This window comes from Eupeodes corollae, chromosome 1 (assembly GCF_945859685.1).
Source record: "Eupeodes corollae chromosome 1, idEupCoro1.1, whole genome shotgun sequence".
Taxonomy (NCBI): Eukaryota; Metazoa; Arthropoda; class Insecta; order Diptera; family Syrphidae; genus Eupeodes; species Eupeodes corollae.
In genome coordinates this window covers 262,296,764-262,321,896 of record NC_079147.1, presented here as the reverse complement: position 1 = coordinate 262,321,896, position 25,133 = coordinate 262,296,764, and the positions used below count along the sequence as shown (strand labels likewise).

Sequence of the window (25,133 nt, the reverse complement as noted above, 5' to 3'; positions counted from 1 at the left end):
AAAAAAGTACGGCCAGATTTAAAATTACACTTCCAAAAATCACACTCGTTATCAAAAGTATACAACATACCGGACAATTAAAATGATAAGATGAGTTTTTTTGAAAGAATCTTCTGATATTTTCTTTTTTAATGTACTTATTCAGATAAGGTACTTTACCAAAGGGAATGTTCTGGATTTTACTGTTCTTATTTTTAAATATACCAAACATACTCGCACAAACTTTTGAACATTGTTTTGTTAGGTGTTTTCGTTTTACTAATTGAAAAGTTTCAAAATTGTCAGCAATTAACTTCTCTTTTCAAAATCTTATAAAATATTTAGTGGTTTTGGTTTGAAGGCCGTCTACTAGATTGACGATAATTATAAATTGTGGTAAACATTATTTACAATCTTTTAACAGTTTTTCTGGTTTTATATCAAAAGGTACCTTAAGTTGTTTATGTATTGTTAAAAATATAAAGCAAACAATTTCTAATTTAACTCAAATATAATTTTAAAAGATTTTAATCAAATTGTTAACGATTAAGAAACTTGTCTCTTAGAGTTTGGTAAATTACTAAATTATCTTAAGCATTTAACTAAATTGTTAACAAATTGACAGTACAAAAATATTGCGGGTACTTCTTACAAAACTTTTGTCGAAAATTGGTATTGTTTACAAGTCTGCAGACAGAATTTGAAATGAAGAGGGATGAAGAAAAAGTTTAAAATCTAAACAATGAAATCAATATAAATTTGTTATGTCTTTCAAAAATTATTGATGTTGACGTATTAATCATAAACCACCATTTAAAATAAGTTCAAATATTTTTGTAATTTTAAATTCATACCAATTTATATTTCATAAAAATTTCATATCAATCATCGGCAAGAATTTTACAATGAAAACAAACAAAAGAACTTGAAATGCCTTCTAATTTATTCCATCAGAGATATGTATCGAATTTTTTCCGTAAAATGAGTGATGAATGAATTAACCAAAAAAGACAACATCACCCTCTTAATCCAAAAAAAGACGATATAAATTTATTTGAGAATAAAAAGACATTCCAAAAGTGACAGGTATGTCTGTATGTCGTCAACAAGGAATATTCATACATTATTTATAATGATGCCATTGAAAACAAAACAAAAACTTGATATTATAAGTTATTCCGTTTTTTTTCTTAAACATTTTTATGGCACCATCTAAAATGATTTTTTACTAAACAAAAATGAAGAAAAAATAATGTACACAAATATTCTTTGGCATATTAATTGAATTTTTTAAAAAAGCTGACAAAAAAAGGAGATATCATATTTTGTTCAACCTCCAAAACACACACAATAGAGTTAGTTAGTTAGAGCCGACGAACGTTCTCCCTCAAAATATAAAAATGACAAGTTAATAAACTTTACACAAAAAGCCAAACTCCATTACGATCAAAAGAATTTTGTGTAGGCGAGGTTAAAAGTTGAAATTTAATAAATCACACAACAAAAAATGTTTCTAAATCTAGAAAAAGTAATAAAAATTGATATTTAATATACTTGTATCAACAGCACCTACGGCTTTGAGAAGACAAACACATATAAATGTAGGTCTAAAGAAGGTTTATAACTCAGAAAAGTTTCAAAACTAAAACTACAATAGGATAGGCCAAAAGAGAATAGAAATTACATCTTTTATTCTAAGATAATAGCAGCATTTATTCTGATTTAATATTATATTTTGTATAGATAGATCCGAATGTGAGAATATAAATGTATTTTTAATTTCAATAAGACATAATTCACACGAACATTAAATTAAATAGTCCACGGTAAGAATATTACCATAAAATTTATAAGAATTAGCATATTTTGATGCAAAATTTATTACACGCACCTGTCTATGGGTTGTCTTCTTCGAAAGGAAATTAAACTTTTGATGAAAGAAAAATGTTAAAAAATGTAAAATATAAGGGGTCTGTTTTGTTTTTATTTAAAAAGGAATTTTTCAACACGTTAAATAAATATTTATTTTCAATATCTTATGTAACATTTGCATTTCGTAAAAATTACACGATGTAGGATTGGATTTAAAGTTAGGATGTTCTTAACCTTGTTAAAAATGTATTTTGCTTATTAAAAGTGTAAAATAACTTTAGATAAAATAGAAATAAAAAAAAAGAGGCTGGGATGCGACCCACACTGAAAACTTCCCGTCCCGTCTGTCGATTTGTCTTGCTTAAAAGTTTGTCTATCAATTTTTACCAAATTTGCGTACTATTTTTTGTAGATTTTATTTTTTATGACGGACTTTTTGATTTTTATATAAAAATAACTGAATATTGAAAACAATATTTTCTGTGAAATAAAATAAGTTTGAAGCCAATATTTTTAATTTTTGCAAAGCTATTTGAGTCTAGAGTAAATTTTTACCAAGTTTTAGTATTGTCTTTTTTAAGAGTTTTAATTTTTGTAAGAAAACTGTTAATTCGATTTTTTTCAAAATTTTATCGAATGTTGAAAACGATATTTCTTATAAGATAAAATTAGTTTGAAGCAAATATTTCAAAGTTTTGAAAAGATATTTCAGCCGAAAATCAATTTTTACCAACTTTTGTTAAAATTTTTTAGGTTTTTAATCTTTTGTACAAAAACTGTCAATTCGATTTTGTTCAAAATTTTACTGAATGTTAACAACAATATTTTTTGAAAGATAAAAGTAAATAAAAGCCAATATCTAAAATTTTTGAAAAGATATTTGGTCGAAAATCAATTTTTACCAACTTTTATACATTTTTTTAGGTTTTATTTGTAAAAAAAACTGTCAATTCGATTTTTCTCAAAATTTTTCCTAATGTTGAAAACAATATTTCTAATAAGTAAAAATTAGTAAGAACCTATTATCTGAAGTTTTTGAAAAGATATTTGAGTCGAAAATCATTTTTACCAACGTTTGTTAATTTTTTTTCCGTTTTTAATTTTTTGTAAAAAAAACCGTAAGGGCCTAGTGACTTACAGTTCTCAACTATTCCTCTTTGCGAGTACTGTTGTCAGGAATGCACTAGTCACTAGGCCCTGGTTCCCAACGGACTGTTGCGCCACCCAATTTAATTTAATTTAATTTTAAAAATACTGTCAATTCGATTTTTCTCAACATTTTTCAGAATATTGAAAACAATATTTCTTATAAGTTATAATAAGTTTGAATCCTAAATTTCAAGTTTTTGAAAAGATGTTTGAATCGATATTCAATTTTTACCAACTTTTAGTAATGATTTTTTTAGATTTTTATTTTTTATAAAAAAAAACTGTTAACTCCATTTTTCTCAAAATTTTATCAGATGTCAAAATCATTATTCTTCGGTGCACAAAATTGTTTTGAAGATGAAATCATATTTAAGTCGTAAAATTTTGGAGGTGACAAATTTTTTGTTTTCATTTTTTTTTTTTGATTTATAAAAAACCGTTAAATGGATTTTTTTTTTTCAAAAAATACACTTCCTTGATATCACGTTACAATATAATATATAAAATTTTATTCAAGTCCCTAGGGTTTTTGGTTCGCAAGATATTTAGAGTTATCACCTTTTTTCAAACTGCTATGGTGAAAAACTACCCACACAATTTTCTTGAGAGCCCTTTCTGCCTTATAATCGATATCTCTTTTAGTTCTTGAGCTATGGACGACGAAAAAAACGTCGCGAACGTACGGACGTACGAACGTACGTACACACGCACTCACATACATCTTTCTAAAAATCTTTTATTTCGACTCTAGGGACCTTGAAACGTTGAGAAATGTAAAAATTTTCCATTTGAAAAATCGGACCCATTACAATAACTTCCAATTAAAAATTGTAATTATATTAAATTCAGTAAAACATAATAATACCAAAAAAGATGATGAGATGCAACCCATACTGATAACTTTCCTTTCTTTCCCTTCTGTCCATATTGGTAACTATATTAAAAAATATTAATAACAACATTTTAACAATTTGTACCAATTTCGCTTACTATTTTTTGAAAGTTTTTTTTTTACAAAAGAAGTAACTTCGATTATGTACTGTAAGTTAACAACGATTTTTTATTTTTAACAAAATAGAAAAATAAAGATTTAATCAATTTTAAATTAAATTTGAATTAAAAACTTCGAACTGAATTTTTTTAAAAATAGAACCAAATATTTAAATGTTTAAAGACTGAATTACTTTTATAACAGCTTTTGTAATGGTTTCCAGTTTTCTAGAAGTATTTCTTTTAAGTTTCCTTTTCTTTTGGAACAAAAAAACTATAAACTTGATTTTTCTAAAGAATTAAACACCAGGTGTCTATTTCACCAAAAACTTTTCTTTTCCAAACAATATCCTGAAAAGTTAAACTGCAAAGTGTTTCAGAAGATTTGTGAGAAGACTTCACTTATTAATTTTTGAGACTTTATTTGAAAAGTTAAAAATACAAATGTTTTTCCAATTTAAAATACAACCTTGCAATTAATTCGTAATTTAAGACGTGTTTATTAAGATAAAACAAGCATTGAAATAAATTGGTAAATCAATATTTACTATTGTTCCGTCAACACATCCAGCTGCTTAAGGAAATCCTTCTTGACGAACAATTTCGTGTCTAGCAAATGGTGTTAGAAAGAAATTAATCAATGATAACATTCGACACTCTATTAACTACTCTTCAGACGGTTGCTTTGCTTATTCCGTGCATAGATGTACCACCGTGATAATGTGCTCCATTCCCAAAGGTTTTTCAAAAGTCTTAAACGATTGAATTGAAGTTAATTTCTAATTTTACACAAATTTGTTGTTACTTAACGTTAATGGAAAACTTTCTTCTGTTGAACATTTTTTTTCCGATATCGGTGTTAATTCTTAGTTTCACCACTCTTTGGTCCCTATTATTAACTTTTCAAAAGCTACGTTTTTGTTATAAACTGTCAAATTCCATTGAAGGATGGCTAAATCGTGGATTAAAAAGCCTCTACAAAAATATCCTAAAATATAAAATTCATGTTCCTATTTAAAATTTCAAAAAGGGGGCTGGGATGCGACACGCACTGATAACTTATCATTCCGTCCATCGATTTATATTGCTCAACAGCGTTGTCGTGTTCATAACAACGTTTTGTGTGAGATATATAATTTGAAGTCACATTTTTTTTCTGTCAATGCTTGAGTCGAAAACCATGTCCTATCAGTTTTTTTTTTAATAGTTGTCAGTTGAATTATTCTAAAAAATTAACTACAAATTACCAACAAAAAAACATTTTTATCAATATTAGTAACATTTCATTAAAGTTTTTATATCTAATATAAACAAATACATATTGGTTTTGTCTAAGAAAATTAAGCACAGAATAAAATAATTTTGAAATAATTTTTCAAGAGAAATCGAGAATCGAACTTTATTTTTGTACGAATTTTACGTACTATTTTTTTTAGATTTTAATTTTTTATTAAAAAACTGATTGCCGAAAATAATGTTTTCTATGAGATGAAATTATTTCAAAGCCAATGTCTTAAATTTTTGAAAAGATATTTTAGTCGAAAACCAATTTTTACCAAGTTCTAGTAATGTTTTACGTTTTTATTTTTTGTAAGAAAAACTCTCAGTTCGATTTTTCCAATATTTTACTGATTGTGGGAAACAATATAAAAGGTGATTTTTTAAAAGCTATATAAAATTAAAAAAAAAAAAAACAATTCAGAAAAATGCATTATACCTTTAATTAAATACGGTCCATAAATTTAATGTTTGAAGATTATTTCATGCAAATTTTGACTTTAACTGCGCCTCAAATGGTCCATCCGCTTAACATAGCCCCACAAAAGATATTCTAAAGACGTTAAATCGCACCATATAGGCGGCCAATTGACCGGTCCAGAACGTAATATAATATACTCATCGAACTCGCCTCTCAATAACTCCATTGTTAAACGTGCTGTGTGGCATGTGGCACCGTCTTGCTGAAACCACATGTCATGCAAGTCAAAAAGTTGGAAATCATCTCACGGTAGTGCTCACCATTCACAGTTGGGTTACGATTCGCATCATTTTTGATGAAGTACAGTCCAATGATGACACCAGCCCATAATCTGCTCTAAACTGTTCCTCTTTTGCATTGGTATTTGGTAGCTCTTGCAAAGTTTCTGGCTGATATTTACTCCAAAATCGACAATTCTGCTTATTTACGTACCCATTGAGCCAAAAATGAGCTTCGTCGCTGAACACAATTTTTCGTTAAAAAAGTGGATCTTCAGCCAAAACGCCCATTCACCAAAAATTTTACGTTGCAGTAGGTCGTTCGCCTTCAATTCTGCACGAGCTGTATTTTGAAAGGCATCACACCTAAGTTTAAAGCAAATATCTTGGCGCATAATTTCTTAGATATATTCGAAATATGGTGAATCTGTGCTTAAGGATTTTGATTTTGGGAATAATTCAGAACAAAGGTTAATTGTGTTTATCTTTTTATTCAACAAAAACATAATAAAATTAATATAAGCTACGTTTTTCAAAAATAAGAGATACATTTTGAATTCATGGTATTAAATACATAATGATATAAATTTTTTCAACTTTTGTCAGCCTTGTTTTTTATTTTTTACTTCTTGTATGTTTTCACAATCGATTTTTCCAACTGACATTTTTCACCGCCGCTTATTTTCTCAATTGTGGTAACAACATCTATCATTTTCGATTGTGGGACAAAATTCCCAATCCGTGTGTCCCAATGCCCATTTTCGAAAGTGCGGCTACCTAAGTTGCTATAGGCATGCAACTTCTCTGCTTGGAATCAATTTGGGATTTGGGGTGTGTGCGAGTTTGGGTATATGCAAAATACTTTTTACATTTGAGCACTAAAATCAAAGAAATCCCCAACAAGAAAAAATCAATTGTGGCAACACTGATAAAAAAACAGGGAATAAGTAAATAAGACAATCGGCAACAGACTTTAACTCGGGGCCATGGTTTCTTTTTGACGCATCCAGAAAATTGGTTTTGAACCAGAAGTAAAGTTTTGAAAAGTCGTAATTTTCTGAACTTTTGCTTAGCTCCGAAAAGTACACTCAAATGATGAAAACAAACATGCATTGACGGAGTTTGAAAAAATAATATGTGGGAATTTCATTTGTGGATTATCGGCATTATGGATTTAGGTCCTGGGAATTTTATTTTTTTTGTAAATTTTGTACTTGGAGATAATGATTGTGTGGGGATTTTTTTTTACAGATTTTGAACTTGGGCATTATGTCGGTATCCCATTTAATTTGTGTATTGTTGAAGGCTGAAGTCCATAGAAAAATATGACAAAGGTGTTAAATCACAAGAATGTAAACATATCACTAGAGACAACTATTGATCAATCTTTTCCCTTTGTTCAGAAAAATATTACACGGGACCTTCTCTCCATAACTACAATGATTGAAAATTCTTCAAAAACAATATAATCAGCTAAATATTAAAGTAGATGAAATATCGAATCATTCACATATTCAGCGAAAACAAACCAGGAGCGTAACAGCGATCTCAAAGTCTAACAATACCGCATCTAATAACCAGACAAATAAACGAAAATGCGATGAATTAGACACAACCTTACCTCAACCTCCAAATAAGAAATCATCTGAGGTGCCGAACTCATTGATCTCAAATGATACAAATAAATTTCATATTACCCCATCGATAATACCAGTTACCACTGTTGCAATGGCCTCATTATCAACTCCTGCAATAATTTCATCACCATCAGCATCAACATCTTTAGCATCGCCATCATCATCGTCATCATCATCATCATTGTCATCTTATGTATCATCATCATCATCATCATCATCATCATCATCATCATCATCATCATCATCATCATCATCATCATCATCATCATCATCATCATCGTTATCATCATCATCACCAACCTTTTCGATACCACTTCAAACGGACTCTGTAAACAACAACAACAAAAACAACAACAACAACAACAATAACAACAACAACATCATCAACAACAACTTGTTTCGTAATGAAAGTTCAATTCAATTTGTTGTCAATTCTGGCGTCCCTCAGGGCAGCCACCGAGGTCCTATTTTATTTGTTTTATTTATTAACGACTTGGTTTTAAACTTAAAAAACTCGTCTGTCCTTATTTATGCTGATGACATTAAGCTTTTCAAAAGTATAAAATCCTCCTCTGACTGTTTATTATTACAAGAAGACTTAACAATATTTAGGGAATGGTGCAATAAAAACCGACTTGTTTTAAATGTTGACAAATGTAAAACTATGAGTTTTACACGTAAAAAAATTCCGTTTTTGTACGACTATATGTTTGATCCTTGTCCGTTATGTAAAGTTTCTATGTTTTCTGACTTAGGTATTATTCTAGATCCCAAATTATCATTTAATGATCATTTAAGTTATATAATTAAAAAAGCCAATAGGGTTCTTGGATTCATTAAAAGATTCGGTCGTGATTTTCGGGATCCTTATGTTCTTAAACTTCTATTTATTTCGTTTGTTAGACCAATTTTAGAATACGGCTGTGTGGTATGGTCACCTTATTACTCAATACATGTTTCAAGAATTGAAGCGATCCAAAAAAGGTTTCTGCGTTTCTGTCTTCGGTCTCTTCCATGGGCAAGGGAAAATCTATTTCCTCCTTATTCTCAAAGACTAGCTTTGATCAGCCTCCCTTTTTTGACTAACCACAGAAAGTATTTACAATTTTGTTTTATTGTTGGGATTATTAATGGTTCGATATCATTACCATCAGTTCTAAGTAAATTAAATTTCAGTTTCAGTCGTGCAAGTTTAAGGCGACAGCAACCTATTATTCAAATATTTAGCAGATCAAACTATGGTGTATGTAGCCCTCTCAATCAGTTAATAACAATTTATAACGAATTTCATTTTTGTTTAGAATCTGTAAATGATAATATAAAATGTAAACAATTTAAACTTATGTTTTTCAACAATATTGTATAATAAATATAAATTATGATATTAGATATTATTAGATATTATTAGATTATAAGAATTTTTTTTTAAATATTGTTAACGTTAGCTTTTAACGAATTAAATAAATAAATAAATAAATCCGTAAAAATTTTAGCTAACACACCTGATTAATGCTCGTAAAGTTTAATTAGACCTAAGCTATGAAAAGTATCATCAATCAGTCCTACGGTATGCTTCATCATGTAATATAAATTTTTCTCCGAAAAATTCAGTAAATACACAATTATTTACAAAACCGAATAAAATGTATTTAATGATGGTAGCATTAATTAAAAGTCAAATCAACCTGGTAAAAAGTAAATAAATGTAAACTCATATCATTTCATATAATTAAAACTTCGACAAAAAAATGAAATTAACAAGAATCCTCTTGATGGTCTCCATGACGTAGTATTTGAATATAAATATTCTTTTTTCTAAATTTTAATGAGATATCTTAATTACTGCCACTCATTTATATCTGCAAAAACCCTGAGCCGCTTAACATTTGTTTTTTTTTTTGTTGCAAAGAAATAAATTAATGACTTAAGTTTTTTTTTTGTATATTATTCCTCATCGTAAAGAAATATAAACACATAAATAAACACAAGTGAAAGAAAGGATAGACAAAAGAAGAAAAAAAGATGAAAACCAAATGACATCAATACATCACACCCGTTTGCCTGGCCCAGAGAAGAAGTGCTTAGCCCCATGTTTTTCTTGACGTCTGTTTTTTCGTTTGGCCTTATGCTTCTTCTGGAACGCAATTTACAAGCTGGTTATCTGAGAAGAGAGAGAGAGAGACTTGATGAACAATATGTCTTGACTTGACCTTGTGGGTCAGATAAATTTTTCATTTGATTCGCTTTCTTTTGAATTCATTAATTTTTTTTTGTATCTTCTTTGCCTTTTGCCGACATAGAAAAGATGCTGTGGGACTTCAAAAAGATAGAGACACACAAATTATAAACAATTTATGCAGAAAAATAAAATTTTGTTTGACAATGGGTGATTTATTTGTTCTTGTGATTATATTAAACATTTATTCAGAAATTAAATTAATGCATTTATAAATTGTCAAATTGCTACCAAACATTCATTAATCAAGACAAATAAAGGTTATGGTCTTTCATTTTGTCAAAACTGTCTCCCAAAAGAGTGTTTTATCTGATATTGTAAAATAATCTAAATCAAAACCTAACATTTCTCCCGTCATTAAATTTCAACCCCCAAGAGTACTTTCACTCACCCTTGATAACAAAAACAAAAATGACGATAATTTTAATGTCACCCAAATGACTACAAGCGTGAATGATATCAAAACAAAGAAGTCCTTTGAACCGAAAGAACTTCCGCCTCCTCGAAATTGTGTAAAATTTAACAGACTTTTCCTTCTTTATGTATAAACGTTCCCAAATGAGTGATATTTTATTTTCCGCAGTCATAAACCCTTCGATATGTCTACTACCTATATAACAATTTTCCAATAAGGTGCATTCGAATTTCAAACATAAAAACGTATACTTACCTATACCGAAGTTAACTTAACATAAGGGATGATTTATAGATTAGGAAAAACGAATCATAAAAATCTCTCTTTCCCCTGAATAACCATTAAGGAGATGATGCGTGCCGTTGACATGTGAAAGAAGAAGATTCAAAAGCAAATAGGATTGTCATCATTAAGCTTCAGGGCATTGAAAAGATGGAAAAGAAATGTATCTAGAGTTTGACAAGAAAAATATAAAATGACAACGAAGACGAAATCGACAAACGGTGGCGTCTTTCCCCAGATATCATTTAAATTTTGTCTACTTACCTCACATTCGTTTTCTTCTTTTCATCTTTTTTTTGTGTGTCCGTTTGTGCCCTTCGGCAGATCTATAAAATAAGACGAAGTAAATATTGATTTTTCGATTCTCTTCACGACACCATCAGGTTTCAAATTTCCAGACTTTAATCCCATTTAGGTTTAATTAGCCAACAATTGAAATAAGAATATAAGGGTAGACAATCGGATGGAGATGGAAAAGGAAGGTTTCCAGTTGTCAGACAGTAGGCGTATAGTCCTTAAAATATGAGGGTTAAAGAGACTTAAGTCTAAAAAAAATTGTGTGCCCAGCTTTGATTTTATTATTAAAAAAAGAAGTCCTCATCTTCAGACACACAGCTTCGATTCAGAGAGAGAAAAAAAAAACGGAAATACAATTTTCCACCCCATCGAAAGCGAAAAAATTGATGCATAAACCTTGTGTAGCATAAGAGACATACATTTTTTCCGATAATATTTTTGAAGGGTCGGTCGGTAAGTCTAGGTACTCTATAATGTCGACCCCAAAAAGACTTGACTAGACATTTGAAATTTGTTTTATGGTTATAGCTATGAGATCAATAAAAAAAATATATTATGGATATCAAACTTTTATGGAATGCAGACAAGCAAGTGTTTTTTTTTGTTGTTCTTCTTTTCTGCAAGAGGGTGTATCTTGCCCTGTTGTTTTCTTTTCCTGCTTTGAAATAACAAAAACGCATTAAAATATATATATGGAGGTATGTATGTTTAGTTCATATTGACATGTGTGTCAAGAAGGTTTTTCTCTTTTTTAAGGATGTTATTCTTTTTGAAAGTCTCTTAAGTTGGAAAAATAAAGTTATACCAAGCAATGGTTATATGAGTTCTTATAGGTATTGGAATATAGAACTTTTTATTATTTGATACACCTAAGCTAAACTTAACATCAAGTTAAAAGTTTCATTATTTTAATCTTTTAATCTTTGTGTCAGATTTTCGAAAATTAATGGAAATACAGGCAAAAAAGTGAGTTTCATGTTTCAATGAACAATATTTAGACGACTTTTCATTTTTTAAGAAAGTTTTTGATATGTTTTTCAAGGTTTGCAGGTGTATCGCTACTGATTCTACTGTTTCAAAAAGTCAATAAGCCAATACAAAATACTATGTATCGACTTTTTTTGTTTTAAAAAAGTTAATGTTTCTTTTCTCAAAATTATGCAATCCAAGTCCTCTTACGATCATTAGATTTGTTTCAAAAACTAATATAAAGTCTTAAACTTTTTTTTTTCTTAGAATCAAATTATTCATTTTATGCAATCAATAAAATATCGAAATAAGGGTTTCATAATTTGTATTTTTTAACTTAATATTTTTAATATCGGGTGTCTAAAAAATATTGTAATAATGTTTTCTTTCAGAATAAGTTTCGAAATTCTACTTTAGTTAATGGCTCGACCACAACCAGGACTGTCGGGCTTTTGACAGGCTTCTTACAGACTTTACACTATTAAAAGATATCATGTCATAATGTCATGTCATAGAGTGCTAACTCAGAGTTTGAAAAACGTAATATATGTAGCTTCAAACTTTTGAGCGTTTGGAAGAAAGTTTACTCAAGTTTTCGGACGCGTTTGTACGTACGTCCGCAAAGCTTTTTTCGCAGCCCATACCTCAAAAACCAGTAGAGATATCGGCTGAAAATAAATGTTGTTTTACAGATAATAAAGCAGAACGATGCAGAAAATACTCTCAAATAAATTAAGTGGGTTGTTTTTTTACCATATAAATATAAAAAAAAGTGAAAGCTTTGAAAACCCAAAATACCTCACGCACCAACAACGCTGGCAACTTAAATTAAATTGTATATACGACGCGACGCGATTATAAATCAAACATTTCTTAAAAGAATATGCTGGGATGAGATCCACGCTGATAACTTGTCATCCCGACGGTTGATTTGTCTTGCTTAGAAGGTTTGTAGGTTTTCATGTTTTATTAAAAAAGTTGTCAGTTTAATTATTGTTCAATATTTTAAAATTACCAACAATATTTTGCATTTCGTTATCAGTTTGATTTCGAAATTTATTTTTGTTAACGAGGTTTTTAGAAGAAAACTGATTTTTATCAATTTTAGTACCATTTCTTAAAAAATTGTTTCTTATATGAACAAATACAAATTGCGAAACTAATTTAAAGTCAATATCTTCTATTGCTCACGATATCGAGAACCGAACATCAGTTTTTACCAATTTTGAGTATAATATTTTATTTTATTTTATGAAAATAAGGGACTGTTGGATTCTTATATACAAATTACTAAATTTGAAAAACAATATTTTCTGTGAGATAAAATAATTTTGAAGACAATATTTAAAAGTTTTGAAAAGATATTTGAGTCGAAAATCAATTTTTACGAGCTTTTAGTAATGTTTTTTTAAGATTTTTGTTTTTGTAAGAAACTTTCAATACTTTTTTTTCCCAAAATCTTACTGATTATTGAAAATAATATTCCATATAAGAAAAATTAATTTGAAGCCAATATCTTAAATTTATGGAAATACATTTGAATCGAAAATCAATTTTTACCATATATTTTGTTTAGGTTTTTATTTTTTGAAAGAAAACTATTAAGGGGGTATTCTGGTCTAGAAATAAAAAAAATCGATTTTTTTTCATATTTTTATAGTTTAACTATTTAAGAATATGTCTACGAGAGGATTTTCCCGAATTCAAATTATTTTCGGAGAAATAAGTATTTTGCTGAGCAGCCATCCAAATCGGTTGGGCTGCAACTAATAGAACAAAAGACATAATGGGGTACTTTAAACGCGTTATTCTCAGAACTGTCTTTTTGAATCTGATACCCACGATTTCTTAAGTTCTGCTGAACCGATTTACTTGAAATTTAAATAGAGTCTTCTTTAGGGACTTGTCTACGTCCGGAAGTACGGCCATCCCCAAATTTTTATTTTTACTATTTTTAACAAATCGAAGAATGTTCAAAAGAGTGGTCAATTTTTTTTTGTTTTTTTTAGGCAGTCGCCATTTTGTAAAAAAAAAATGTTTGTAACTTTTCTGTAGTTTCAGACATTGCGACATTATTGTAGATTAATAATCTTTTTTAGTTTTTGACTTCAGATTTCTAGGATTTTGAGACGCACCACTTCATCAGCTGATAACTAACGGAATTTTAATTTTTTTTACTTTTTTATTTTTTTTGTATGCTTCTAATGTGAATAAATAATGTATGAAAAAATTGATGGTAAAATTGTTGCTTGCTTTTTTCTACAGCATTTCAAAAATTACCTAAAATTCATGTCTCTAGACCAGAATACCCCCTTAATTAGATATTTCTCAAACTGTTAATGAATGTTCAAAACAGTATTTGTTAAAAGGTAAAATTAGTTTAAAGTCAATATCTAAAACTTTCGAAAAGATATTTGAGTCGAAAATCAATTTTTACCAACTTTTATTATTTTTTTAGGTTTTTATTTTTAAAACAAAACTGTCAATTCGATGTTTGTCAAAATTTCACCAGATGTTTTATTATCAAAAATGATTGTATCTCCAAATCTGGTAAAATTTTGACAAAAATAAGTTGATTGTTTTTAAGCCTACTAAAATTTGGTACAAATTAGTTTTCGACTCAAATATCTTTATCAAAAAATTAAGATATTAGCTTTATTCGAATTTCATGTTATAAACATTTTTTTTCAACATTCATTGGTAAAAATTTATATTCGATTCTCGATATCTCAAAAAATAATATCATTTCGTGCTAAATTTTATTTTTAAGCCATTGTTCTTAAAAAAATCCAATCTGTATTAGTACTTCTTAGAAATACACATTTTTTAAGAACATTTATTTGCGACTATCACGAATTGATTTTGAAATCAGAGTATTTCATTATATGCAAAATATTTTTCGTAATTTTTAATTAAACTTTTAGTGAAAATCAACTGAAAGTTTAACAAAAACACGAAAACTTTCAAAAACAACAGAAAACTGATAAGAAATGGGTTACGACTCAAGTATTAAGAGAGAAAAGAAAGATATTGATATTATTGAACTTTTTATCTCACACGAAATATTTTGTTTAAGTTTGAAGCAAAAAAATCAACAGACCGTATGTGTCCCTTCTTTATTTTTTCAAACTGTGTCGGGCATAGAATTTTGAGATGAAACTATAAATTTCCAAAATTTAATTTAGCTTGACTTAAAATGCGTTAAGAGCACAAAAATCCGGTTACGATATTTTTGTTAAAAATTTTGTCAGTTTATTGAAATTTAAAAATGTTTGAGGTTTTGAAACCACTTTTGAGGCGAAAGTGATTTTAAACCAAAGCTGTATTATAGACTTAATTATCCCAAAAATAGCCTTAAATTTTGTTATTTTTAGAAATTCTCAAAATTTCAGCTTTGTTATTTATTTTAAGATGTAAATACTCGAGAAATAAATCTGGAGCTCTGCGATATAAGGAGGCAAAAAGAGAGCCCTAAATATCATCATCAAACATTTTTTTATTTAATTTTTAACCTTAAGGTGTAAGCTTTGTTTTGAAATCACCACACGTTTGGGGGGGAAAAGATTTTCGAGCCAAACTGGAATTCATTTATTACATTTGAACGTCGAAATTCGATTTTTGTGTTTTGAACCTGTGTTTTTTTAACTTCACATAATACGAAGATATAGAGAAAATGTTGATCCCACAAATCTGTTTGCATCAAAATATTGTTCATTGTTTTATTTTTAAAAATATCCTACGGTACCTTAAATATTACTTTTGTAATTTGGGTTTTTAATTGCAAACACGATTTGCATCCATGGAAATTAGTTTTAAGAAAGCTGCTCTAAATTTTCAGTAGAAATAGATTTACATATATTCTGATAAATCAAATGACGTTTTTTGTTAAGTTTTAATTTTGTTTGGACTTTTTTTTTAAATCAGCTTGAAAAAATAAATGTATTGTTTTTCAAATTTATAAAGTATATGTCCATTGATATTTTCCAATCATGTTTAAGCTTTCACACTTATGTTGATTCGATGCATCAAAACAGTAATGAAAAGAAATATCTTAAATCAAAAATTCGAAAGAGTTGATGTCAAAACTTGAAAAAAAACATAATTAAATAAAACAAAATTATTTCGAGTATTTACTTATGAGAGACTTTAGTCATTATTTTTTCATTATTTTGAACGTAAAAAAGTATTTCTAAAATCTATTCAATAATGTTCTAATTTATATTTAATATTTTTCCTTTGAAGTATTAAATTCCCATCCCAAGCTTCTGTACAAATATATTTCCATAACTTCTTATTCTAATAACACAAGTTCTTTTGACCCCACATACAAAGGTTGTAATCTTGCATATTTACTTGATTTACATATGTATATCCATCACTCTTTTAATAATCTTAGATGATTAATCTATTGCGTGTGTAGATATTATTTTTTTTTATAAATATAAAATATTTAGATAGATCGCTAGTTAAGGTTTAACATGAGATATCAAGATGTTAGGTTCTCATTTGACCAACCTTAATGAGGACCATAATATGATAACTCTTCCTATAGAAAAAAATATGAAGTTACCCACAAATATCAACAAAACTACTCAAAGTAGTTAATCACAATTAAATATGAAATACAAATCTACCATCATTCGAGAAAAACCAGAAGCGGTATCAATCAAGTTATATCTTTTCATGATGTCTTTTTCTTTTTTTTTTTTGTTATTTCAGTCAGAGATATATTTTTCTTATAAAATTCTAAATTACTTCATTTCTACGCGATATCGAACCAAAAAATCATATTATTAAGCCATTTGCTTCTCTGTCGTTGTTGGTCGAACCAAGTGACGTGTTTTTTTAGATATCTCAAACTAATTCTATAACTGTTGCCATCAATCAACATCATATATTTTAATCCCCTCGTGTAGTATAGCTGAACTACCAACTGGAAAGAAGAGTGAGTCCAACAAACCATTTTCTTAATTCAAACACAACAACAAAAAATACACAGAACAGAGACACGAAGTTGTCAGATAACGCATCAGAACGTTTATAATCTATTTGCCCGCATTGAATCTCGTATTTCTCGACCGAATCCTCTGTCATTTTTATATACGAGTAGTAAAGACTCCATGGACTTGACATGCCCTATACAGAGAAGGGAATTATTATTAATTCTTCAAGCGCAAGCTTCGTAGATAGATGCAAGCAAAAGCAGTCAATGTTTCAAGTTGCAACTAACCTAACCTATCTACCAACTGCAGCAATTTTTCAAAAAGTATCTATCTGTGGTTGTTATAAGCCACAAACATGTGCCCGACATTAATATAGTAAAAACAAAAAAGGGGCGCGTTTTGATGATATGAGAGTTTGTCTGTAATTCAAGGCGACGGACGAGACATTAACAGGGATCTATTTCGAAGCTACCTATATATGAGTACGAGTACGTGTACTTATATCTTGTTGTCTCAGCTGGGTTAGAGATGTCAATGCGAGAATTTTCGAAGCTCGGTCGCAATTCTTTGCTTATATTTTTGAATTGAACTTTTAACTGGCAAATTATAAACAAAAAAAAAGACTTCTTAGCAGTGGATATTAAGATTTGTAAACAGTCTGAATTTTCAAATCAAAATTTTGACTTGTCTGATCTAATTCCATTTTTTTTTATTTACTTTTTACAACACGTTTATACAATTCAAAATGACGTTTCAAAAAATACTAAGAAAATTTGGTTAATTCTGTTTTTGATTCGTATACAAATTTGAGCTGGGAAAAAGCCAGTCTTATTTAAAATTGTAAACATTTATTTATTTAACAAAATGAAGTGGAAAATTAAAACTGCACTATAAGAGAAATCTGCTACATTTTTTCATGCAAAAATTTAAATTGCATACAAAAAATATTTAAGTAAGTTAAAACAAATTAATTTTAATATGAAACATAAAAACATATTTTTTTATGTTTCAAAAATAGTGGCATTTTAGAATTTTCATCAAAACGTTCTTAATGTGCATTTTTTAAGTTCGAATAAATTTTTGTGGATACATTTTTTTTTAATTTTGCATTGAATTTCCTTGCATTTTAGTTAGAACTAAACAAAAACAGTACTGTCCATATCCTATTTTCATTTTAGACATCACAGATACGAAGTTGATTTAAAATTGTTTCAAAAATAGAAAGTTAACTCTTTGCTTGTGAATATCATTTTATAAAAGATAAGGTTGGCCACATCCCTAAATTGTAGACTCAAGTCAAAAATATTCTTAAATTCTTTAAGTCAACGTTAAATTCGAATATGTTGATAATTTAAAGTACCAACAGAAATGTTTTGCCGATACTTTCTAAAGCGTCTGAAGAAACTAATCCCCGAATCCGCATCGCACCTCCCAGTAAAAATGAGATCGTTTCCGCAATTAAAGCACTTAATAACATCAAAGCGGTAAGACTTGATGGAATTTCAGCAGAGCTTTTACAAGCAGCGCTAACGTCATTAAGCGAACTGCTTCATCCGCCCCAATGAGTGGAAGAAAGGAATTATCGTTAAGCTACAAAAAAAGGAGATTTTATGAAGTGCGACAACTGGAAAGGAATTTGCGTTCTACCAGCCGTTGCCAAAATATTTGCAAAAGGTGTACTGGAAAGCATCAGGGAACACCTTGAGGGCACACTCGATGCCGAAGAAGCAGGATTTCGCGCTGGATCCTCCTGTATTGAGCATATTAACACCCTGCGAATCATTATTGAACAGTGCCTTGAATATCGATCACCACTACAGCTTTTCATCGAGTTCGAGAAGGCCTTTGATAGCGTTAACAGGGAGTATATCCGGTTAGCTTTACTGAGTAGAGGCATCCCAAAAAAACTAATTGCTATTATTAAAGCAGCATATGATGGATCCAAGTGTCACGTTCTGCACGATGGTAGGTTACCAGATAAATTTGAAACCCGAAGCGGAGTCAGACAGTATTCTGTCGCCAATATTGTTTTTTGTTGGTAATAAGCGATGTACTGCACTCAACTCTGTCAGGTAACGTAGTGATCCAATGGACTTTGACATCCTATTTAAAGCGCTTGGGTTACGCAGACGATGTCTGCTTACTCTCTCATAGGATCATGGATATCCAAAAAATGACAACAAGGGCTGAAAATTAATTCCGGCAAAACAAATATGATCAGCCTCGAAACCCTACCATCCTCTCAAATAAATATTTTCTCGCAACCGGTGGAAAAAGTTGAGATTTTTCAATACCCTGGAAGTATCGTCTAAATCGAAGGTGGTACCGAACAAGACGGCACCTGCTGCATCGGCAAGCCAAAAGCGGCGTTCGGTATGCTGTCAAAAATTTAGAGGAATAACTCTATCAGCTTAAAAACAAAGCTACGACTGTTTCGCACAAATGTCGAATCTGTGCTTCTTTATATGTGCACTTTGAAAAGGTAACGACTGCATTACAGGCCAAGCAATGCAATGGAATCCTCTTACACAAGAAGGAAGCAGTCGAGGCGAAATCAGCGTCACTAGGCAAGAGTTGGAGGGAGCTGAAACGCATCTCCGGAAACCGTACATGATGGTGCGTAGGCGTAGTAGAGGCCCTATGCTCCTTAAGGGGTTCCCAACGGACTTAACAGGTCTGAGGACCTAAGTAAGTAAGTTAGTAAGTTAGTGTTATAGATTCTACTAATTTTTTTTATCTCTATGTGGAATAGAGTTATTAGCAAACAATTTTTTCCGAGGGGAACTAATAAAACTTTTCGCTTGGATCAATTTGTCTTTTACTGTCCATATTCAGGTTGTTTCTTGTAATCACAATCAGGTGTTTCTATTTTTTCACAACTTCGATAGTTTTCTCGTTGCAATGCCATTTTTCATTTCTTAGAACTTCTAGAAATAAAAACCAACATTGCGTTAGCTCTAGAAACATCGTGGTCAATTTGAAGCGAAGAACTCATTTTATTGTCAAAGATAACTCCAAGATCTTTTTGTCTCGTTAACCTTTGTAATGGATGATTATCAATTTTGTAATTGAAACTAAATGGATTTTGAATTAAAAAAATGTAACAACGCTGAATTTTTAAAATATTGAAATATTATACCATTTATTGTACACCAGTTAACAATGTAGTCAATATTAGTTTGAATTTTACTGGGATCTTGAGATCATCAGCTTATATAAGACACATTGCAGAAGAAATATAAATTGCCAAATTATTAAAAAAAGAAGTGGCCCAAGTTAGCTGCCTTGTGGAACACCTTTAAAGTTTGTTATTTCCTTTCATAAAACATCACCAATTTTAACAAATTGACTATACGCCCAACTAAATAACTTTTGATCCAATAAAGGACAAGGAAAACCCTATAGTCTGTCCGATAAAAATTGGCAGTACAGGGAAGATAGGGATATCTGCATCTCGTTCGCACTCTTTTCCTACGCATAAGTACCTTTCTCAAAAAATCTCTTACAGAGCTGCCGTAATGCGCATTTTGAATTTGAAAAAGCTAAAAAAAATAACTGCAGGGTTACCATTCTTCTTTTTTACATTGAAATTTCATTTTGTTCATAATTATATATGAAAATGAAATAAAAATTATCTTTTTCCACACCACCAAGAGGTAAGATAAATGGTGCGTTTTTGAAGCGTATCCCCAGTAGGCCTAATCCCTTTTTGATAAAAAACAAAAAAAAAAATGTATTCATAAATATTAAGATAACAAAAAAATAAAATAAACAAGCATAACAAAAATAAATAACAATTCATGTTTCATAATATTTACATATACATATATACATTTTAATCCGAAGAGTAGTTACTGCTGCTGCTCTCTTCATCTAAATTTATGATGAGGCTTTCCACAGCATCTATACTTCCTCAAATAAAATGGCTTTGATTTTTATAACTGCATTTTAACTGATTTCCAGAACTTTAAAAGAAATGCAAAAGTCAAAACACAACACGATAACACTCATCGTTAAGAACTTTTAAAAAAGCTCTCAAAGCAAAAGCTCCTCAACAGAAACCCATTGAAAAAGTAAGAAAAAATACGAAGTGAGTTAAGAAATTGAAAAAGGCAACTCTGAATGTGTGTGATTTAATGAGGGTTGAAAAGCAGCAGAGAACGATCAGTGCATGCTCAAGTGTGTGCCAGGTAGGTCGTTGTGGGATCTATGTTGGATGCCATCGAAAATTCATGGGTGTTTTATTAAACTTTTTAAAGGAGTTTCCTTCAATTGGGTATGGTGTAGAAAATAGCGCGCCACTGATTTTTAAAAAGCTCTCCCATAAGGCCTGTACTGCCAATTTTTATCGGACAGATTATAGAACCCCAATCTTTTTCAAAAAAATATTGTGTTGCACACGATCTTTGAAAAATCGGTGTTAAAAACGACGACTTGCAAGCAATTTTCTAACTACCAACAGTATAATTCTTAAATATTGATAAATTGGTTGCGACTCATAAGACCATGCTAATGCTGAGAAATATGATTTCGAACTAAACTTCACGGTTTATTTTTAACAATTGCTTCAAATACTTTTGGAATTAACTTGGAATTAACACAGATCCCTTAGATTCAGATTCATGCAGAGGAGTAATCAGAGAATGTTTCCAAGTATCTACAAGTATACCTTTTCGGAAAGACATGCTATTTTACCATGTTTGGTTTTTAATCATTTCTTAGTTCTATTACTTGGAGTAAGTAATCGTCATCATTCTATGAAAACTCACTAAATCCAAAATGAGACAAATACTCCAAGTTTATCCAAATACCAAATCTATATAATGTCAAAACTCCATAAGCTCTACGTTCCTCCATTATAAAATTATAAAGAATTAAAACTTCCAAGATTTGATCGTTTTTTTATTGATTTCACTTGCACATATCTCAAAACACAAAAAATTAACTAAGAAAGTTTAAATAGAACGACGATGATACAGCATCATAAGAATTTTATTCTTTTATGACATCAATACTGATCCCCAAGAAAAATAACGTCAAAATTTGATGAATTCAGTAAACAAACAAATGATTCATCCTCCGAATAAAATCTAAAGGAACTGTAAAATAAACTCTTAACACGTCCCAATTCCTCTCCAGTGCATAATAATTTATGTAGTTAACTCCGTCAGTGAGTATTAATTTATATAGACTTCCAGTGATAAGAGTTCGCTTGCAGTTGTGTACACTCGCATATTCCTAGAGCCTGGTAAGTCTCAATAACAAAGCAAATATTAATACTTCTTTTTTTTCTCGAACGGATACGGATACACGGATACGAATGCATATCCGAGGGTTGTTGATAGCAATTCACTTTAATTAGTAAACACTTGGTGTCTTGACGCCGCCGCCGCGCCGCTAAGGCACAACAGCACGAAGCGGTTTCGCAATGGGCGGAGGACGAAAAAGGGACTTCAAGTCAAACATTGCCGTGCTATTTGCGGTGGCGACAAATCATGAGCGCACTAAATAATATGATGTGGTTATGATTTGAGAAGCTCCCTTAAGCGTCCCATGTTGCGTATATCATGTTTGCGCTGTCTTCCGCTGGTTCCATAATATTTTTGTGATAAAAACATGAAGATGATGGCGTTGAGTGAGTTTGTGATGTTTATTTCTTTTAAGAATTGTTGTTTATTTTTATTGCTTTTATTTTGTCAGAAATTCTACGGATGTTGTTATGTTTTTTGTTTTGAAGTGAAGAAAAAACAAAAAAAGACTTCTTCTTTTTGTTTTGTTGACAAATGAAAATGAACAATAAAATAAGAAAACCGAAAACAACACAACAATCTTCTTGATAAACTTTTGCAAAAGAAGTTCTTTATCTTTTATATTCGTGTTGAAAATATTATATTCACTCGTATATTTATTTATCTGACGAAATTAAATGAAACTTAAGAAGAAAGTTCAGTTCAAAATTATTATTATTATTTTGTGGTTTTCGTGTGTATTTTTTTAAGTTAAGTTAAATATTCGGTTTTATGTTTGTGTGTGTTTCATTTGAAAGAAAAACACGATTCTTTATTGCAAAACTTTTACAATTTTAAACTTCTTTTCTTGAAGCATTTTGGTATAAGTATACGTTACGTTCGTAGAAGTGTACTAATGTACCTACACACTTTTATAACAAGTTGAAGAACCAACAAAAGAAATAAGAATAATATTGAAAAAAAAGTTTGAAGGGAAGTTTTTTATAAGTTATTTCGTCTTCTATTTGCTGCCCCATATTGAAATGAATATCGCATCAGAATCAGTGTTGGACATTTGTTAAAAAGTTGACAAAGTCATTGTTTTAGTGATAAGAAGAGATTTTGCTGTTGGCGACAATTCAAAAAATTTCAAACACAAATGTAAGAAAAAAACTTTGAACTGGACTGTTAAGATACAATTTGGTGAATATTTTATTATGGTAAGAATATAATATTTAAATTTGTATCGAATTTACGAACGAGAACTTTATCGTTCTTTTGTTTCAAGGGATCATTTATGAAATTTTGAAAATTGTTTATTGAAAATTGGTTTATTTTGAATATTTGCCTAAAATTAATTGCTTCAAATAATGACATGAAAACAAATCACAACGAAAGTCCTGAAGAATTTGAGTTTTGTTATACAATCTTGGTTAATTTTTATGATTTAAAGACAATTGTTTATATTGAAAACATATACATTGTTGGCCAAAATATTAGCAACTAAAACTAGCTCCATCCTTATGTCATTCAAAAATTAATAGCTATAGAAAATCATGTTAGTTTTTTTTTTTTTTAAATTGAATGCACTATGTATGCACTCCTGAATAGACCTCAAGATAAAATAGTTTTTAAAGAAAAGAAATTTTTTATTTCCATCTCCCTTTTTTTGTATTAATAGAGAAAAGTTAGTCAATTAACTACAAAATCTGTAGCTCATATTAAAGGTGTTGGTAAATAATAAGTGGAGTTGAGCATATTTATTAGGTGTTTTTTTTAATTCACGGGCAAAATATTCAGTACTCTTTGATAACTTTTGTAAAATAGCCGGAAACAAATTATCTAACGTTATAAAAGAAAAAAATTATAAATAAATGTAAAAGTAAAATGAGTTAAATTAAAAAATTGGAAAAATATTCCAATCCAAAATCAGTGATTTGCCGATTAATAACCAAAAGGTCATTCTAAATGGTTCATTGAGAAAGAAAAAAACAACAAAACTAGAGAATAAAATCAATTACAAAAGACTCTTTTATTACATCTAGAGAAATAAGAACCCAACTGGACCTTATCGTAAGCGCGATAACAATGCGGAGACGAGTTGCTGATGGTGGACTAAACTTTCAAAGCTGTAAAAAGCCTATTATTTCAACCAAAAACAAGCGGTCGAAAAATTATTATTATGATTAAAATTTGCTCATGGCCACATCAATTGGACCGTTAGAAAATGGAAGAACGTACATGTTTTTGACGAGTCCAACTTCAATTTCAAGGGTTGCTAAAGTTTTCGTCGTGTTCGCCGCCCGGCCAAAGAAGCACTAAATCCACGACACACCCAAGCTACTGTGAAACACGGAGAAGGTCAGGCAATATTGTAGGGATGCTTTTCACGGCATGTACTTCGACCGATTTACCAAATCTACTATATAAAATTTTCCTGTCACAGTGTTTGTTGCCATACTCCTCCGAAACAGCTTAACCAGTTTCAATGAAATTTTGCATATACATTCGGTAGGTCTGAAAATAAGTTTTTAACTATTTTGTATATTCCTAAGTGTTATTGTTTAATTGCATCAACATCGTACACGGTGCAACGATCTTACGATAGTATTCAGTGACGCTAAGTACAATGAAGCATTGATTGCTATTGAGGATCTTTGCATTATCATTGCCAACCTACCACTCAGTCATTTCGGCGTGCATTTAACAAATCGAAATGCAACTGATTTATTGACGAATCGTGAACTTCAATACAATACTGTAGAAATGGCAGCAATTGTTGATCGCAATGTCAAACCAATGAATGAAGAACAAAGAACCATTTAGCAGGGCAAGGTGGCTTCTTTTTGGCAAAACATTCCCTATTTCGCTAATTTTTGCTTAAATACGATCAAATAATAGTATCGCATTGGCTTCTGCATCTTCTGGCTTTGCGGCAACTTTATTGGATGGAGGCAGAACAGTCCATCCAGTATTTAAACTGCCACTAAATATTCAAAATAACCCAGACGCATTAAGAGATTGACAAGTAAAAACTACTTCATAACTCAACTTTTAACGACACATGTTTTAAAACGCATTGAAATTATTAAAATTTACCTAATAAATGGTGAAAGCTTTATAAATTTAGATTCATCCTGAAAACCTCCTCCGCTGGCA

The 25,133-nt window shown here is 30.0% G+C and overlaps 1 protein-coding gene across 1 annotated transcript in view; it reads left to right on the top strand.

The window, feature by feature from the left end:
- The window catches only part of LOC129938509 (frizzled), a 265,725-nt gene that overhangs the window by 138,772 nt on the left and 101,820 nt on the right, over nt 1-25,133 (top strand). The window lies entirely within an intron of this gene.